We start from the raw sequence: 13,519 nt of genomic DNA, 5'->3' as shown, positions 1-13,519 counted from the left end.
TAAATTAGAAAGCATGCCACTCACATTTTTGCCTTTGAAGACTTTTTAAAAAAGTGATTCAAACTGAATCTTTGGTGTTATGAGAAGGCTTTGAGGGGCAAGTCATGCTAATTATAAAAGAGGTTTTTGAGTTATAGCAAAACATCATGGTCAAGAAAATATAGAGAAACATTGCTTTCCTTTTGGTTTTATGTAAAGGAACTAACCAATTCGTCTCAGACATTCAGGCACTCAGATTTGCTTCAAAGGCCTGGTTACATTTGTGATCACAAGAGACAGAGTCCTCTTTGTAATGGCCCCATGGGTTTGTAACATTCTTATGACTGACACATTTATCCTGTTAAGCACAAGCTCTTAAGAAGATCTTGAAATATCCCTTTTCACTCCTGCCTTTAAGAATGTGAATGGCCTGTGTAATTCATAGCCGTTTTCTTCTTCATAATTGTATGTCTATATGATGTATCTTCTTACAGCCCTTGCTGTACTTTGCTTTGTGAAGCAGCTTATAAATCCTTTGACTAAATGAATAAATAAATGTACAAGACATCTCTTGGTGATAAAACCAGATGGCTGTCTCCACAGATGATGAGAATATCTCCTGAGAAGCTTGATGCTCATTTGAGCTCCAAATGTATTTGTCTCAATATTGTATATCTATACATCCTCCGCAGACACAAGAGGGAGTTTTAATGATTTTTTAAACAGTTGTTTCTTTTGATCAAACACATACTGCTGAAATGCTAAAAATGATGCGATTGAATCTACTCCCTAGAACAGATCCTTGTCTTTTAAAAATATAATTTACACTTCTTTGCAACCCTAGTTCTTCCATAAAATGTCCCTGTGCTAACAGCAGGCACTAGCAAGAAGCCAGAATGATATATTAGTTTAAGGATTTGAGTATGGCATTGAAACTCGGGTTAACTTTCCTGCTTGGCCATGGGAAGTGTGATGTTAGGTGAGTCACACAGTCTCAGCTCCAGAAAACCCTGTAAAAGAGTTACCATATGGTTACCATAAGTTAGAGGCAACTTGAATGCACACAACAAGAAGAAAGGGAATCACTTGGGGCTCACCTACATTGCCATACAATAAAGTTTCAAACTGCTTTATGTGATCAGCACAGACTTGTATAACAGTCAGTTTCAAAGTCTCAAAATGAGCCTGAAAAAGTGATAGGATAAAGCAAATGGCTTCTCCAGGAGATCTTTGAGAGTTTTCATGTCATTTATAAAAATGTTATGGGCCCAAGATAAACTTCTAAGGGGTCCCATCAATCACTTCTCCCCAGGATGAAGATAAACCATTGGTAAGCTGGCTGTGGTCTACCAACTAATTATAGATCCAAGAAACTGTAACACTGTTTAGCCTACATTTACACTACTGGGGAGCACATGCGTAAGATACATTGGAGCATTCGGTTTTGCCTCATGCACCTACCCAAATTAGGTCACTGGATTCAGCTATTATGCACCTTGACCAAAGGAAGTGATGGGTACACTTTGGCACTTTGCTTCAGCCAGCAAAATAACTTGATGAGAATATTACCTAGGTCATTGATAACATAAGCTTGGGAGACAATTTTCCAGTGCCTCTAATCACTCTAACCCTAATCCTTGAACTTTATAGGAGTGTATGAAGTTGTATTTAGCAATGTGAAGATTTTTTTTAAATAACCACAGTAAAAACACCCAGTGGATGAATATGCGGGACATCCCACTGAAAATGGGAGAACTGCTACAAAATTCTTCTTGCTTTGGTATGTTGTGGGAAATCCATCCACATAAAGAATCATGTGATTTTCCAGCATATAAAACATACATGGAATAGAAAACATTGTGTGCAAAATACACTGGTTCTTGTCCTATTTTGTTTTGTTTACATAGAAAAGACACACAGGAATATGCAGTTTTCCTCCACAGGAATCCAAGTTTTGGCACAAATTGAATAAATTGTTTGCATTCTGTGCACCTTTACAGAATTTGTGCCAGTGCTTGACTAAGTGCTTGAAAATTGTTCAGAAACCTTTGTATCTTCCTGGAGTGCAGAGAAAATTATTTGTATATGGGAAGATATACATTCTGAGTCATTGTGTTAAACAGTAACTCTTTTTAAAGATAATTGGTCTCAATCCCCTAAAAAAGAAATGACAATTGTTATGAGAAACCATAGGGTCTGAATTCTTTTATTACCAGAAGTAGTAATAACAGCCAAGACAGATGCATATTTTGAAATGTCATTTTTTCTGTCTGTTGTGGAAGCATTGTTACTCCCAATCTAGCTTTATTTAATCAGTTGCCTGAAAAAGAACAAAAAATACTCTGTTTTTCCCCTTTCCATTCCTCTCATGCTGCTTTTAGAGTGGTCAAGTAACTTGGCCAGCTCCATATTTCAAAGTGCTGTAAAATATCCTTTTTCAGCTTCCCATCTGCACATATTATTCCCTTTGTCAATCAGACTCCACCACCAACAGCTGATGTCTTCAAAAACCCACCTTTGATTACTATGTCAGGCTACTGGCTGTTGTACATATTATTTGATGTTGTTTATGATGTTGCTTCTATAAATTTTATTGTGTTAAGCTTTTATTTTTTAATCTCTGTTTGACCGGGCTTGTCCCATGTAAGCCTCCCTGAGTCCTTTTGGGGAGATGGTAGCGGGATACAAAAATAAAGTTGTTGCTATTGTTGTTGTTGTTGTTACCTAATTTTCTTCTAAGTACCTGAGAAAAATCTCTCCCATAGTGAGAACCAAGTGAAAAACACATGCAATTGTTTACTGCTTTCTGAAATAATGCTGAGTTCACTTCCCAGCACAGCAGATAACCTCTCATGGACATGACTTCAATTTAGCTTTGAGGACACATCCTGGTTCATCTAAAAAAAAAAGGGGGGGGGTGGTTGATCATCACAAGTACATTCTAAATTTCATTTTCAAATTGAAATTGAGGGGTCCAACTCCCATTTCTTTCTTTGTGACAAATTATAACACTAAGCTAGGACTTTCGGGATCAAAGCTTCCAGATGTTTTTAATAGTGGGATAGGAGCAATGAAACTAGTTGCCACATCTATATCTCTTTCAGTTTTTCTCTGACCTAAATTGTAGCTGATGGAAAGGCATGAGGGTAGTGGAGATATGAGGGCAATGGGTTTTCACAGCAAATGTACTTTGCCTTTGGTCTGAAATGGACTATTAGTACTAATTGGCTTTACAAAAGTCTTGGCCCTGGTGAAGATGAAAACCGCTAGGCCTGGTTGCGATGGAACAACATTTTTATCTATGCTTTTTGAGGGTTGGCTCTGGGGATTGTTATGATAGATGCATTTTACAATTTGAAAAGAGCCAATAATGACCAGAGGACAACCAGTAATGACCAGAGTAGGAAAGGACAATGACAATACTAAATGGTTTATGGACTTGGATTTGGTGAATATTGACCACAAGATATTTTTATTGATGCTAGTATACTGTTGATTGTTTTAATTAGCTATAACTGTGATATTATATGGTAATTTGTGTATTGTGTATTGTATTGTATTTTGTAATTGTTAGGCATCGAATTGTGCCTTTTGTAAGCCGCCCTGAGTCCCCCCTAGGGGGTTGAGAAGGGCGGGGTAGAAGCACCCCAAATAAATAAATAAATAAATAAATAAATATGTGAACCTGTGCCTTGAGATCTTCGGTGAAGAATATTCTCACTGCCCTATCAGCTTCACTGGAGCTTCTAACAGAACGACGGGGGGGGGGGGGGGGGGGAGACTGTCTCAATGTATGCCCCCCCAGCTCTGGAAACCATGCCTCTAGAGATTACACTGGCAGCCTCATAACTGTTATTTCACAGATACATGAATATGTTTCAACAGATCTTTGAGGGCTAACTGCTCAGGATGGAAGATACTTTTATCTACCATGTCTACTTTTATTCTTTGTAAGCTGCTTGAACAGGGAAAAAGAGGACTATTGATGATGATGATGATGATGATGATGATGATGATGATGATTTTTACCAATATACCCAAGATAGTACTATTTTCTTGCTTTCAGAGTTGGAATATTTCAATGTGAGTTGACCCTGCTGTTTCAAACGCTGTATTCTGAAAGCACTTGTATTTATAGCTTCTCATCAGAACTCAGCCACTAGTATCCTCAAGCAGTTAACCATATTGGAAATACACACTGATCTAGATAATATCTATTCTGAGCACCAACCAGCAACCATTACTCACCACACCCCTCAAATAATATCACCTCAAGCATTGTGAAACTAAAATGGTGGCTTTGTGCTGCTCATGTTGAGGGACCTGCTGATGTAAGTGATGACATCTTGCAAAGGCCTCACTCAGAGTGGGAGAAAGCCTACTTATCATCACCTGTAGAAACTATGAGAACAAAGACCTGATTTTAAAACAAAGTTCAAGAAAGAAACCCAGTCTAGATAACATAGTTCCAGACCTAAATTGCCTTTTGAGAGGTAAGAAAAATTTTCAAGCTGTGAATGATTGAATCTGTGGATGCAGAATATGTTGATATAGAGAGACTACTATATTTTGCTTTTTAATTTCATTTTGTGCTGTGAATACTTGACCTCAGCAGAGGGCTGATGTGATTGTATAATTCCTGTTATCATTTCCTCAAATTATTTAGTAATTTTTGCTTTCTATATATATAAAGGCCTGCTGCTTCAAATAAGCAAAATGCTGGCAGGTTTTATTTTCCAGGGCTCTGTGGTAGCCTGGGGAAGCAGTGAGAAAAAGATTAAACAAGTAATTGTATCTTTCATACTTTGCCATAGTAAACCTGAAAGACTTAAAAATATTGCACTCTATTTTAACCCCCTCCACTGTAATTCTATTATCATGTGCCTGAAAATTAATGTTGAGTTCAGTAGAACATATTTTAAGATAGATTACATATGCATAGACTTACACCTTGAACTACACATTCAGTTATTAGTTGCTGTGAATGTATTAGTCCAACGACTTAATTAAAACACCTGAGCAATTATCTAAATTAAGCTAAGATCTCTAAATTTAGAATTATTCCTCTATACTGGGATGAGGCTCAATAAATAAAAGAAGAAAAAATGCTAGTTCCAATGCTGGTTATTTTTTGATCATCTGTACTATAGATAACCAAGTATGGAATAATGACTCTGGCCAAGCAACATTGACCTCGGGCTTTTACATCTGGGTGTCATGTCACAAGCCCAGGACTCAGACTCTGAGGAAGATGACACTCAGTGCATTGAATGGCAACCTCAGGACACACTAACCCAAGCCTCATGTGATATTAATCAGACATTGACACCCCAATTGGAACAGTTAAATGTAGAGGCTTAACTCTGAAGTACACAGTCTCAATGGGTGGAAAAAGAGTAGAACACAGGTAAAGTGGAATCACAATATCATTATAGCATTTTGTCCCCCAATCATCCAGTTTGCTCCTGCAGAATTTCTGGAAATGTAGTTTAGGGTGAGGTCTTTAGAATTCTCTGCTAGAGAGATCCTGGCTTCCCCAAACTACATTTCTCATAATTCTGTAGGAGCAAACTGAGGAATAGGGAGACAAGAGCTTCCATTCTATAACTCTAATGTGATCTTGTCCTTAGGGTTCTTGTCAAACAAAAAGAGTAGCTCTGTGAATCAAGATCAGATGGCTGTAACTTATTTAAGGAACAGCTCTGACTCTAGGTCTTTATTTATATCCACTGAATATTTTCCAGTGTTGGTATGTATGCCCCATGACTCTGCTACAGATCCCTGAAGTCATGACTTTGGAGTGGCAGACTGTTTTGCAAGACTCCTGGAATCTTGGCCTGGCTTTGACTTCTCTTCCCTTAGACATACCCTTCCAAGCAAGTGTAACTCCTGTACCTCCTTTGATTTACTGCCCTGTCTTATCAGCAAGAGCTTCAAATACAATGCTTCCTCCCTAGCAATGGCCTAGGGGAATGCCCAAACATGAATCAGGACATATCGCACAATTTGTATAAATAATGTTGAGAATTCTCTTCCTTGGTAACAAATCCCTCTCTATGAAAGGAGTAGAACTAAGAAGTATTCTTTCCCCCTCAGTGAACATATTAATTTATCTAATTACAGCTCTCATGTTACACATGCCTATAAACAAATGCATGCTTGCCACAGAAATTACAATCCTACTATTTCAAAGTTGCATGCCAAAATTGATTAAAAGACAACAAAAAGGCTGTTCTAACTAGCTAAAAAGGAGAAGTTAAATACAATATGCAATTCACAAAATTGTCATTTTTACACTGTAAATTAGAATGACACAGTTCCTGGTCAATCAGTGCCATTAACATTTATAGTTACCTTACCACCAGTACTAATACTAGAATTTTGTCTCATTTTCCAAAATTTGCAAATTATTTGCACAATTGATATGAAAAACAGATTTTTTTAAAAAAAGTATGGGAGAAAAAATGACAGATTTACATATACAGACAGTAGACTTTGAGTGCTTAGCTCTTAAAAGTCTGACTGAATCCCTGTGTATTCAGTCCAACCATGTTTGAATAAGAATTGCCACTTGTTTTTAACTGACTCTTCATCTTTAACAGCTGTACAACATGCATGTACAATACCATCCTTTCGGTCTTCAGTCCTGTCTTATGTTTTTTCTAGATCTGCCTCTACGAAACACTTCAAGTGACTGAACTGAAGTAGGCTTGTTTGATCCAAAAACATGTAGGGGGCACGGGTGTTTCAATACAGAAATCAATTCCGATTTTCATAGAAAAAAAATGTTCAAAACTTTTTGAAACTTCCAACACTTCTGAATTCCAAATAATGATTTGAAAGTGTTATTTCCTCTTTCATTGGGTGGTCTTTACTTTGAAAGTAGTTGTTTTACTCCAGAAAGTGGGAGGGGGAGCAAAGGGAGGAAATTCATCCACACTGGTTTAAAACAACTTCTCTGACATAAGACTGAAGCAGGAGGGACAGCAAAGCGAGGAAATTCATCCACGCTGGTTTAAAATGGCTTCTCTAGTGTAAGACTGAAGCAGAAGGGACAGCAAAGTGAGGAAATGCATCCACGCTGGTTCAAAATGGCTTCTTTAGTGTAAGACTGAAGCAGAAGGGACAGCAAAGTGAGGAAATGCATCCATGCTGGTTCAAAATGGCTTCTTTAGTGTAAGACTGAAGCATGATGGACAGCAAAGCCAGGAAATTCATCCTGGCTTCTTTAACAGGGTTTCCCAGGATCCAAGCAGAATGCGAGGGGAAAGGAGAGGGGAAATTCATCCACTCTGCTTTAACATGGCTTCCCAGGATCCTGGCAGAATGTGAGAGGAAAGGAGTTGGGGGGGGGGGGGATTCGTTCACTCTGTTTTAACACGGCTTCCCAGGCTTGGGCCGAGGCCAGGGAAGAGAAGCGAGGAAATGCTGGATCATTTCCAACTCACTGCTTTATAACAGAAATGGCGGAAAAAGCTTCAGAAGGGCAAAAGGACTTCCTGTTTCCTTAAAAACTTCGAAATCACTTCAAAAAGCAAATATTTCCGAATTTCTTCCAAATTACAAAGATTCCAACTGAACCTAACCATGCCTACTAATAATTATACAAGCACACAATAATGAACATGAATTCCACCGAATATCAACAGACCTGAGGAACTGGACCAGAATGAGTGAATGCCCACTTAAGAAGGGATTCATCAACCTCTTGAAACCTAATGAAAGAATATCCTTACTATGGGCTATGTGCTTTCAAAATGCTGGGGTTAATCTTAGTTTAAGACATTGTAATTTGCTATTTCTGTGTATAAGGAGATTCATCATCTTGGAGCTGAAGAAGGTAAGAAAGCTGATGAGGCAGAAATTCTCTTAAAAGAAGGAACAGGTAAGAAAATTCTGGAGTTCCTGAGATGCATGTTACCAGAGATTGCATGCATATAGACATGTATGCACACACACACCTGAAAGAAAGAAAAATGCCATGAAGTCTTATTATAGTTTCCAAAACCAACATTTTGGGGAGGACATATCCTATGTCAGGAAAACACTTGATTCTCAGAGATGTTTAAGGGTACCTACTTCTGGAGCATCAAAAGGGGCAGCAATGTTAGGTGGATTGCATGCCATCTATGAGCTACATGTTTACAGGGAGAGGTAAAACTGTTTATTTCCCACCCATATCACTTCTCTTGTCCTAAAAATCCATTTCTCAGCCATTATCAGAAAAATCTGCTATTCTTGTTCTTTGGGGAGTAATCTGCATGAACATTGAAATGTATATTTGTAAATCCGTTTCTCATTATCCATTTCTATTTGCATTTCCTCTCAAAACCAAGCTTTACAAAATACAAGTTGCCATTATTTTGAGATGACAACTGTCTCAGAACAGTAAATAATAAGTAAGGGCATATTTAAACTGTAGGAATAAAGCAGCTTGGCACCACTTTAGCTGTCATGTAACCATGGGAGATGTAGTTTTACCAGGTCTTTAGCTTTCTCTGCCAAAGAGTTTTGGTGCCTTGCTAAACTAAAACTCCTAGTATTCCAAAATATAGAGCCCAGAAAGTTAAATGATGTCAAACTGGATTACTTCTACAGTGTAGACACACCAAATCTGCCATTTTTGTAAAAACTTTCAACTGGAAAAGATTACCAGAAGGTTAGTTCAAATCATTTGTTTCTCCTTTCTTTTCTTACTTTCCCTCTTTGTCCTTAGGTTAGGGTTCATCAAAGTCCCTTCTTCACTGTCATATAATTCAGATTGCCAAAGTAGATAATCCACATAATCTGTTTAGAACTGGGTTATTGAGTCTACACTGCCATATAATTTAGTTTAAAGCAGATAATGTAGATTTTATAATCTGTGTAGTAGTGGCCCTAGACTGTAGAATTAATGTAGTTTGACATTATATACTGCTGATTTATGTCATGTCAAAAGGTAAAGGCTTTTCCCTGACATTAAATCCAGTTGTGTCCATTTCTGGGGGTTGGTGCTCATCTCCATTTTTAAGCTGAAGAGCTGGCATTGTCTGTAGACACCTCCAAGGTCATGTGGCCAGCACTGAGAATCGTGTTGCCACTGGAGTGGTACCTATTGATCTACTCACATTTGCATGTCTTCAAACTGCTAGGTTGACAGAAGCTGGGGCTAACAACGAGAGCTCATCTTGCTCCCCAGATTCAAACCGGTGATCTTTTGGACAGCAAGTTCAGCAGCTCAGCGCTTTAACCCACTGCACTACCTGGGGCTCCATGTCAAAAGCATTGCATAAATAAGTATAAACATTTAAAAATAGAAGGAGCAGAAGCTGCTAAATAATTTTTGACTCAAAACAGGCAACAGTGACTGAATTCTCTGTAGCTATAAACAATTCTTTCTCTGTGCATGAGGCAGGGCATTGTGGGCAAGCATACAGGTGCGAATTTGTTTGTTCTGCTCCAGAGCCACACAAGCTGGAGGATTCTTCTAGGTAGTGACATTTTGCCAACTTGTCTTTTGATCTGCCCACTCCACTTCTGAGTCTGTTCAGGGACTTCCAAGTTGCCCATTCTTGGTTTGCCCTGGAGGCAGACCGTCGTGAGGGGAGGGTCATCCAACTGGGATTTTTTGCTTTAGCTACCCAGAGGGATACTCTTGCTGTTGCTCATGAGGCTTTTGCTTGATTTGAGTCTGCTGGGAGGAGGCTGGTAGCCATGCATTACTATATATATATATATATATATATATATATATATATATATATATATAAAGCTGAATTGATCCTGTTTAATTGTTGTTTCCTATGCTATTTCCTATGCTATTATACATTTCTATCCACCTTATTGAACCACCTTATTCTTTAACCAGTACGCATAGTGGTCCTCCCCCCCCCCCCCAAATTAGTCTGCTGTTGCTTTTGATGCTTGTTTATTATGGTTATGCTGTTTTATGCTGTTTTAATTTGTTGTTATTTTGTTTTTAATTGTATTTTGCCTTGGGCTTGGTCGGGGAGATGGAAGCGGGGTAGAAAAATAATCTCCTTCTCCTTATCCTTCCCCTCCTCCTTCTCCTCCTCCTTCTTTCATAGTGTTCAAACCTATTTCTCACACAGTTTGCAGCAACTTCCCATCATATAGTGTAGATGCACCCTGAGTTATGAAGTAAATATTAATCTTGGTGTGGGGATATCAATCAAGTCAGATCAGAATTTCCTAAAACTGAATGCCTTCCCTGAGTGCCTATTTGGAAGTTGACTTTGGAAAAGCTACCTGTGCAGATCAGTTCCAAAAATATTTCACACTCTTAACTCACCATTCCCAATACTAATCTAAAACTCACTGAGATTAATAGAATGGCAGGCCTCGATAGAGCACTTCTCTGAATTTTTCCCTTAGACTTTTCAACTGGGAAATCCTGTTCTCACTCAAATGTATGTATTTTAATAATTTAGTCAGCACAGAGGCACACTGGTGAGCATTTCCCCTCCATTCAACAGGGCAACGTTCTTGAGCTGCAATTGAGGAAATGTCCAATTAACTAGGAATCTGATTTATCTCTCTCCACACACAGAGTACAAGCCTTCCTTAGCTTCAGTGCAAAGAGACATATGATACAAAGCTAAGTCAGCTGAAGATGTAGAACATATCTAGGGATGGGGAGCAACATGTTTCTCAGTGCTAAAAAATGAAAATAATTTGTTTATAGTTGGATCAGTTTGTAATATATACACAGGGAAATAAGTAAAGATCCCCTGCCCCAATACACAAACACACACTTCCTTCTTTAGCCTTCACTTGCTTTATTTTTGGTTTGGCTTTGATTGGAGGTATACATCAGTTAGAGAGCCAGCATGGGTGGTTTGAGCATTGAACTGTAACTCTAGAGACCAGACTAGGTTCCTGCTTAACCTAAGAATTCAACCTTAGAGGAAGGCAGAGGAAAATTCTCTTTAAACAAATCTTGTCAAGAAAACCCTGTGAAAACCCTTAGTGTCTCCATAAGTCCAGAACAACATTAATCAGTTAACAAAGTGTTCCCATGCATCACTTTCCTTAACAGAAAAGAATGACACCAGACGCAAAAATAACACACCATCTCATCACACGGCTGCCAAAAATGGTGGACATTGCTTCACTTCACTGCAAGGTGTAGAGAAGCTGCCCCGCATTGCTCGGCTCTTTCGGCAGCCTCTCCCCATTAAAGTCAATGGCACCATGCAAAGCCTCCAGTGTGCACCAATTCCACCCCCCTTCAACTACAGAGCTGGTGTGGCATAGTATGATGGGAGTCAGCCAGCTTCATGGGTGACTGGGGCTAGATTGGCGCATGCCACTGATGTTAGCCCCATGTGATGAAGTTGACAGATACAATTGTTGGGCCCTCCTGCAGGAGAGACCCTGGGGCCGAAGCATTTGTTATCCAGCTTTGCTGTCTTGCTCAGCCCTGGGCTTACCCACGAGGAGACCTGCAGTCACACCCTCATTCCAGCCAGCTGACCCAGCAGCCTCCAAGAGAGAACATAAAAGGTCTGACCTAGAGGCCTGGGAGAGCTTTGTTGGGCCCTGCTGCAGGAGGGACCCTGGGGCCAAAGCATTTGTTATCCAGCTTTGCTGTCTTGCTCAGCCCTTGGCTTACCCACGAGGAGACCTGCAGCCACAACCTCATTCCAGCCAGCTGGAATTGTTGTTTAAATCGTGGCACCTGTACCCTAATTCTTTAGTCTTCTAGACTAGCACCTTACATCTCCTTACCCCATGGTAATAATGAATAAAACCACTTTTATTAGCATGCTTTTGTTTGGCCTGTGGGGGGTGGGGAGTGATTGAGAAACCATGTTTTAATCTGTTTTATTGCATTTGTATGTTTTAACTGTTTTATAATTTGATATGTTATATTTATTATTTGTATATATAATGAGGCATTGAATTTTGCCATAATCTGTAAGCCGCTCTGAGTCCCCTTCGGGGTGAGAAGAGCGGGGTATAAATATAGTTAATAAATAATAATAATAATAATAATAATAATAACAATAATAATAATTGAGGTAGGTTCTTAAGAAACAAACAAAACAATTGTTATGATTGTTTTAACTGTGATAATTGTTTTAACTATGGTTTTGTACACTATGTATAATTTTTGTATAGGCATCGAATTGTGCCTTTTGTAAGGTGCCCTGAGTCCCCCCTCGGGGGTTGAGAAGGGTGGGGTAAAAGTACCCGAAATAAATAAATAAATAATAAAACTCACAAAAACATTTGACTGTGTTTCAGGAAATTTTATTACAAACTATCAATATGTACATGAAACAATCAGATGCCTTGCATAAGTAGCCAAAAATATTTTGAATATTATAGGTTCAACATGAGTATTTTTCCAAAAATACTCCTTTTCTTTCACCAGAATTCACATTTGTTATGATTTCTATTTTGGTGGCCAAATGTATATATGTTTTTTAATATGAAGGCTTACTTAGCTGCTCTCTATCTTTCCATCTTTTACTGTTCATGTGTGCTCAATAAAGCATTCTGGAGGCAGTGTGGAGATCTGGAGCCTCCCAAAATCATTTTTGGAGCCTCCAAAAATCGTATTTTCCTTCATCTCCTTCAGCTTTTCAACCCTCCAACATCAGACAATAAAGTTGTTTGAGTTTGGTCTGTTATGAGTCAGTCTTTAAAGCTATGAAATATCATCCTGCTGAAAGGGATCGGAATGATAAAAAAATGGAGTGTATTTCTAATGGCATTCTTGAAGGATGGTTTTTGGCTCTCTGCCTAGACCAGATATGGAAATTCTCTGATAATATCTTGCCTCCTAGCTGACTCAGCATTCATTTGATTGGGAACCTAGTACCAATGTCCAAGAACAGTCCATGAAAGCCATATGGGGCTCTGGCACAAAGATAGCTGGTGTAGGTGGAGGATTGCTGAACTTTGCTTTTCCCTCTACAGGGTCAAAACCTTGACTGAGTCTTGAAGAACAAGTGCTGATCAGAGAGTGGAAATGACTAAAGCTAGTGTTTTGACAACTCAATGAAGGGATAGGTCATGTTTGTTCCCTGGTCTCCCTGGAGGGGATACCATGCCACCTCCAATTTGACTTGCCTAAGATGGACTCAGGTGTGATAATCTACCTCCTCTTTGTGATATAGCTCACATTCAAGTCCTCCACTGAGTAGTTTTCATGGTGACAGCTACAACAACATGATAAAAAATACATTCATGTCATTGTATTCCTTGGCTTTGAGATAATTGGTGGAAGGACCAGAGCTTTAATTATTAGGATTGAAATGCAAGTAGAATCATGCATGGTGTATTATGGACATGTTTCAGTAGGTAATACCACTTTTAACAAAGAAAAAAAAGGCTCTCGCGTGTTAACAATATTGAACATTGAATAAAATGGCCTGGAGTTAACACCTGCCAAATATTACATCTGCCGAAATCTTTGACTTATGACTTAGAAATGGAAAAGCAAAACAAATTTTCCCCAAGGCAATTTGGTGCATCTTCCATGCCTGGATTAAATTGTTCAGGTCAAACACATATACAATGAACATTTCAA

The sequence above is a fragment of the Anolis sagrei genome, chromosome 1 (genome assembly GCF_037176765.1).
Source record: "Anolis sagrei isolate rAnoSag1 chromosome 1, rAnoSag1.mat, whole genome shotgun sequence".
In the NCBI taxonomy this organism is placed as follows: Eukaryota; Metazoa; Chordata; class Lepidosauria; order Squamata; family Dactyloidae; genus Anolis; species Anolis sagrei.
Note: the sequence above shows the minus strand (reverse complement) of the source record.